This window comes from Ovis aries, chromosome 2 (assembly GCF_016772045.2).
Source record: "Ovis aries strain OAR_USU_Benz2616 breed Rambouillet chromosome 2, ARS-UI_Ramb_v3.0, whole genome shotgun sequence".
In the NCBI taxonomy this organism is placed as follows: Eukaryota; Metazoa; Chordata; class Mammalia; order Artiodactyla; family Bovidae; genus Ovis; species Ovis aries.
The window spans coordinates 181,245,740-181,253,394 of NC_056055.1; positions in this window are offsets into that span (position 1 = coordinate 181,245,740).

Genomic DNA, 7,655 nt, shown 5'->3' on the forward strand with positions numbered 1-7,655 from the left:
TCAGCTTAAGCTTCATCCAGCCAGGCAATTTGCATGATGTACTCTGCATAAAAGTTAAATAAGTAGAGTGACAATATACAGCCTTGATGTACTTTTTTCCCAATTTTGAGCCTGTCTGTTCCATGTTGCTTCTTGATCTGCGTACAGGTTTCTCAGGAGACAGGTAAGGTGGTCTGGTATTCCTCTCTTTCAGAATTTTCCAGTTTTTTGTGATCCACACAGTCAAAGAAAACTTGGTCTCTGGTTCCTCTAAATCTATCCTTTTCTAAATCCAGCTTGTACGTGTGGAAGTTCTCTGTTCATGTACTCTTGAAATCTAGCGTGAAGAATTTTGAGCATGATCTAGGTAACATATGAAATGAGTGTAATTGTGCTGTAGTTTGGACATTCTTTGGCATTGCCCTTCTTTGAGATTGGAATGAAAACTGACATTTTCAGAACTTTGGTCACTGCTGAGTTTTCCAGATTTGCTGAGTGCAGCACTTTAATAACATCATTATTAACGAGTAAATACCATAAAACCCAGCTCAAGCCAACTTAGAAACCCATTCTGTTCTAAACTATTCCTGAAATGAGGAAAGTTTTAACTCATGTTCACCTCAACTGAGAATAGATTTTAAATATTTAAACATTTAGTTAGAGATATTGTTAGGATAATTTGATAGCAATAATGCTGAAAGGTAAATGATAGCCCAGTGTACAATATTGCCATGTTTGAAGTTACATGGTTTCCCTAAGGTCAAGAGTACATATGTAATATTAAAACCTTTTATTTTTCTGCTGGGGAAATGTAACAGCTATCTCTATCCATTCAAACACTTGCTCAGAGAAATCATAACTTTATGCCTGGGAAATTGTAAGTAAATTCCCTTGCTCTGGCATTAACCAGCTGCTGCTGCTGCTAAGTTGCTTCAGTCGTGTCTGACTCTGTGCGACCCCATAAACGGCAGCCCATCAGGCTCCCCTGTCCCTGGGATTCTCCAGGCGAGAACACTGGAGTGGGTTGCCATTTCCTTCTCCAATGCATGAAAGTGAAAAGTGAAAGTGAAGTCGCTCAGTCGTGTCCGCCCCTCAGCGACCCCATGGACTGCATCCCACCAGGCTCCTCTGTCCATGGGATTTTCCAGGCAAGAGTACTGGAGTGGGGTTCCATTGCCTTCTCCTAACCTAGGACATTCCAAATACTCCAAGAGGTATTCAAAGCATTATGTTAATCAAAGCACCCAGGCTTATAAACATGAAGAAAAGAAGACCTTGTCTCATCATCAAACACTGCAAATTTAGATGTCATAGCTGGCATCCACCATCCAATTTGCAATCTGACTTAAAAACACATTATCTTCCACTTTTCTGTCATTAGAGCGAGTAGATTTTGCTTATACTGATCAGCTCTGCTAACACTTTATTCATTTCATTTAACAATATTCCAGCAATTCTGGAGGAGAGTGCCTGTGAATTTAAAAATTTACTCTTGGACTACCCTGATGGTTCAGTAGTTAATAATCTGCCTTGCAATGCGGGACAAAGGATCAATCCCTAGTCTGGGAATATTCCACATGCTGTGGGGCAACTAACACCATGCACCAAAAATACTGAGCCCTCATCCAGCAACTACTGAAGCCTGTGTGCCAAGAGCCTGTGCTCTGCAATAAGAGAACCCACTGTGACTAGAAGCCTACAGCTAAAGACTGGCCCCCTCTTGCCAAAACTAGAGAAAGCCTGTACAACAACAAAGACCCAGAACAGTAGTAAATAAATAAATAAAAATTTCACCAATGCAGACAGGTTTTAAAGAAGAAACCAGCCATATAAAAGTGCAACTTTGTTTACGTTTTTTAAAAAATTCCAATTAAGTTTAACATAGCCAGGTACAGGAATCACAAGATTTTGATAGAGCAGTTTGGTTAAAGAAAAGTCTCTGGATTGATTGTCACAGTCTACATTTTTTCTATCAGACTTAGCACCATTTAACTAAGCAATCTTAGGGATGAATGAACCTTAACAATATGCCGCCAATAGCATCATAGAAAAAGAACTCACATTTGTTTAAGGTCTAGACTTTTTAATCGCATAATTTCAACTAATCTTCAAGCCAACTATATGAGATAGATGACATAGTTCTCTGAAGAAATCAAGATTCAGAGAGGTTAAATAATGTTTCAGGAGGATGGAACTAGTGGTAAAGAATGTACCTGCCAATGCTGGAGATGCAAGAGATGCTGGTTCGATCTCCGGGTTGGAAAGATCTCCTGGAGAAGAATCTAATATTCATGCCTGGAGAATCCCATGGACAGAGGACCCTGGCAGGCTATAGTCCATGGGGTCGCAAAGAGTCAGACACAACTGAAGCAACTTAGCATGCAAGAGTCACACAGCATGTAAGTGACAGAACCAGGATATGAACACAGATCATGATGACCTCAAAGTCCTCAACTGCCATAATCATATCTGTGCATTTTTAAACTAGTGAATTGCTAAGGTTTGTCATGCATATCTTTAGATTGGATTCAGCTTTCAAGTCTCTCTCTATTCAGTGTTGACATTTAATATACTTGTGGCTTCTAGTAACTGAATAGAAACTTAAAAGTTGCCTAAATACTTGTGACTCAATATGTAAGAAGCTTGGACATCACCCTTGTTGGTTAGAAATGCGGACTCTCAAGCACTGCTTCAGCTTTCTCAATCAGAATCTAAATGTCACGAGGTCCCCAAGTGATTTGCACACTCAGTACAGTTTGAGAAGCACTGGCTAAAATGACAAGAAATATCTTTTGTTTATTAATCATTGTTAAATTTATATTTAATTGGAACGTAATGTTTTACAATGTTGTATTAATTTCTGTTGTACAACAGTGTGAACCAGCTATATGTATACATATACACTCTCCTCTCTTGAGCCTCCCACCCACCCCATCATACTCCTCTAGGTTATCACAGAGTACCTGGCTGAGTTCCCTGTGGTGTGCAACAACTTTCGACTGGCTATCTATTTTACACATGGTAGTGTATATCTGTCAATGCTGCTCTCTCAATTTGTCCCACCCTCTCCTTCCCTTGCTGTGTCCACAAGTCTGCTCTCTATATCTGTGTCTCTATTCCTGCCCTGCAAATAGGTTCGTCAGTACCATTTTTCTAGATTCCATATATACGCATTAATAGACAATATTTGTTTTTCTTTTTCTACTTCATTCTGTATGACAGAGTCTAGGTTCATCCATATCTCTACAAATGACCCAGTTTTGTTCCTTTTACTGACTAATATACCATTGTATATGTTGACTCACATCACAAGAGATGCTTGTTGGTGCTTCTAGGAGCAGTTTAACTAGACCAAATTGGAAGTCAAATTCCAGCCTCCCCCACCTTTCCCTTCTCCAGCTCCGGTGGGCTGCTCCTCTGTTTCATTGGCTGCAACTGCTGAGAGCAGTACCTTCTTTCATGGCAACGTCCAAGGATAGTTAGGCAAAGAGGGACTATTGCTTTTAATGAGGAAAGATAATTCCTTCAAGTCCCATTGTCCATGGTTTGGTTGCAAGCCTCCATCCTAGATATACAAGAACCTGGTAAGTTCTATATATGAAATTGCAATATCCTTGTTGAGGGTGCAACTTTAAGAATGGTGCATGCATGCTAAGTCGCTTCAGTCATGTCCAATTCTTTGAGTCACTATGGACCATAGCCTTCTAGGCTCCTGTGTCCATGAAATTCTCCAGGCAAGAACACTGGAGTGGGTTGCCGTGCCCTCCTCCAGGGGACCTTCCCCCCAGGGATCGAACCCATGGCTCTTATGTCTCCTGCATTTGCAGGCAGGTTTTTACCAATAGTGCCACCTGAGAAGCAGTAAGACTGGTAGGAGAACTGATGTAAAATAGATGTCTAATCTATGTATTACCCAGAATAAGTAAGAACACCCTACTAATGATGATCCTTAGTCCTGGCATTTCAGCCAGAGACATAGCTAAGGCATTGAACAGTGAGACTGGGTAAACACAGACCCTTCATTTGAAAGTATCTCACAAGACCCTGAACTCCAGGCTTTGTTTCCAAGAGTTAGTACACCTTCCCTAACCAACATTTTCTCCTTTCTCTTCTGATCCTCGTCAGTGACACACTGTTGCCTGCAGGAAGGCAGTTTTGAAATATGATTGCTGTGCTAACAGTCCCATTTTTCAGGCTTTATTTGCTTTAACACGATTTATGAAGGCTTGATTATCTCTGTATAGAGATAATCATAAGGCATAGTCCAATGGGAAAATAGAAGTCCTGTCAAAGAAACACAGGTAACAGCCTCCCCATTCATATACATTTTTTAGATTAAATTTTTATTTTTTGTACAATTTTAAAAGTTACTTTCTATTTATAGTTATCACAAAATATTGGCTACATAATACAATATGTCCTTGAGCCTATCTTACACGCATTAGCTTGTGCCTCCTACTTCCCAATCCCTATGTTGCTCTCACCCCCACTTGTAACCACTAGTTTGCTCTCTATATCTGTGAATCTACTTCTTTTTTGTTATATTTTTTAGATTCTCCATATAAGGGATATCACATAGTATTTCTTTTTCACTGTCTGACTTATGCACTTTTAGTGGTTGTCATTCTTATTACCTGACACCTCTTCATCCCTTTAGGATAGCAAGTGTGAATTTTAAAAATCTGTATGGTGTAAATGAATTTTGAGTAGCCTTTAGGAAGAACAAAATTGTTTTGCCCAGATACGTGGGAAATTTCAACGTTGACTTCAAATCAAAATAAAGCTCAAAGATTTTTGTGCCAAAGTCAGATACTGTGCTGTTTGCTACAGCATTAGCATCTTATTTTACCATTGAATCTAATGAACATATCTAATGTATACATGGATATCTTAGCTCAAACGTTTTATAGCTGAGTCATCATTTACTAAAAATATCGACATATTCAGTTCATGTTTTGATTTTCACTCTTTTATAATGATCCTCATATTACAAATGGTACTCCCTTGGACGGACCCATTCCATTTGAATAAATATTCCATAATGAATCAACTTGTTTTATTCAAGTTAAAAAACCTTCACGTGTCCACTACCATACTGAAGAGCAGTTGCTCTGCATTCAAGTTTCCTTCTCACTCACAATTTTAAGGAAATTTGTAGTAAAGCCCTTCCATTTTCTGGCAATTATTTCTCAATCCAAAACATTCATGGCAGAAGGACATAGATTTTAAAAAGAAAACTAATACTTTAGTTCTGTTTTCATTTGTATTGCATTAGCTTTTCTTACCTGAAGGAAATAATTCACATCCTATGGAAAGATAAATATTTCTGGAGTATAAAAGTAGTAGACAAAACAACCTGCTTCCCCTGGCACACTGCTTGCTTTGGATCTCAGCTGAGTCTCTGTTCACCTTGGACCCAAAACCAGTCTTTTTCTCTGAACGTCGCTAACCTTCCAGTATGCTTCACTCATTTTCACAGTCCAGGAGATCATATTATTTGCATGCTTTTCTTTGTCTCCATGTAGATTGGTATTAGTGAAAAGAGTTCAAAGTTTGGCATACAAAATTAATTTTTAAAATTCATCTGGACTCTGTATGATATTGGAGATTTTCTTTAGTTGATCCTTATTCACTTTTCCATCAAATTCTAATTTTTCTCTCTTAATTATTTTCAATTCACCCCAAACCCCAAATTCTCACTCATTATCTTATTTCACTGAATATAATGCTTGCTCACATACACTCTTTAATGTATATAATTTAGATTATACACTTACCTGTAATTTGCTAGGGGAATAAAAATATAATAATAATCATCATCATAACAGTATTCATAAAAATAAAAATAGGTAACTTAGCTTGTTCCTTAATTTGTTCCAGGTCCTAGGATAAGCTCCTTAATACACATATTTATGTAATCTTTAAGATAGTTGCATGAATTAAGTATAATCAATATCCCAATTTTTACATAAGGAAACAGTAATTTACCAATACAATATTGTAAAGTAATTAGCATCCAATTAAATAAATTTATATTAAAAAATAAAAGAAAAAACAATTAATTGAGTTACTGAAAGTAATTGGATTAGTCACAGTAAGATATATGAATTAGTGCCATGAAATTTTAAAAAGTTAATTTCAGTATGTTAAGTACTTTTTAATATTTATTCTTATTTATTTATTCATTTGCTGTGTGAGGTCTTAGTTGCGGCACACAGGATCTTTGATCTTCATTGTGGTATGTGGAATCTAGCTCCCTGACTAGCAGTCGAACTCAGACACCCTGCATTGGGAGCACAGAGTCTTTGCCACTGGGATCACCAAGAAAGTCTGAGTATGTTAAGTAAATAAATCTTTACTTCTCACATGATATCACACATGGGCAGGAGAGTCATTTTACATTCCCCTGGCATCTGAAACATGGACCTCCATGCTGTTATGTCAAAGGAAGAGAAGATTGAAGAAGATACATGATACCCTCTTACAATTGCCACCTTTCTGAAGTGACACCATTACATCTGCTTGGAGTTCATTTTTCAGGACAGCTCTCAGCATCTCACCCTAACTGCAAAGAGACTGGAAAATGCAGAATGAATGGAGAATTTAGGGAGCACCACAGTCACTGACACAGTCCACTATTCTGGACATCAAACATTTCACTTGCTCCTTTGATTCCTCTATACAGAGTACAATCAGTCCCACCACAAAGGACACAACCTCAGCCCTTTCCAGCTCAAGGTCCAGAACTGCTGAGCATTGTACCTTAGTCCATGTAAGAATCCTTTTGGTCTGAAGATATTTAAACTTTAAAATGATCAGTTTTCTTTCCCCCAGGCTCCTAATACACAAAAGCGACACAGGGATGGGATAACCAAAATAAATGGTCCCCTTTGAAATGGGAAAAAGCAAATCTGCATTAAGGGGTAATGCAATTTTCCTACTACCATCGAACATTTGGTGTATGTAAGAAAAGCAAGACAAATGCCACGGTCTTACCCTTTATTTAAAAATTTTCAAAAAATGAAATGATTCCTTATTATTTTCCAAATTTACCGAGGAAGATTTTTATTTTTTCAAAATTTGTATAAACTTATGGGTAAAGAATCTACCTGCAATGTAGGATTCCTGGGTCATGCCCCTGGGGAAATGAATGGCAACCCACTCCAGTATTCCTGCCTGGAGAATCTCATGAACAGAGGAGCCCTGATGGGTTACAGTCCATTTAACGGTCAGACATGACTGAGCAAGTGACTAACACTTTCACTTCATGAATTTAAACATATTTTATACATACTGTGCTTAATCGCAGAGTTGTGCCTGACTCTTTGCGAACCCATGGACTGTAGCCTGCCAGGCGCCTCTGTCTATGGTGATTCTCCAGGCAAGAATATCGGAGTGGGTTGCCATGCCCTCCTCCGGGGGATCTTCCAGACCCAGGAACTGAACCCAGGTCTCTGCATCGCAGGCGGTTTCTTTACTATCTGAGCCACCAGGGAAGTCCTTAAACCTGTAAATTGAAGTTATTATCCTAACTGATGGTTAGTACATGCCTGCATTATACAATCTCAGCATATTTAAATTGGTTCTTGAGTCCTTTTGGCATTATCTGTGTAATTTATGGAAGGCTCTAGGGATGTTTTAGTGGACAGGGCTAGAAAATACATTTTAAAAGTAAT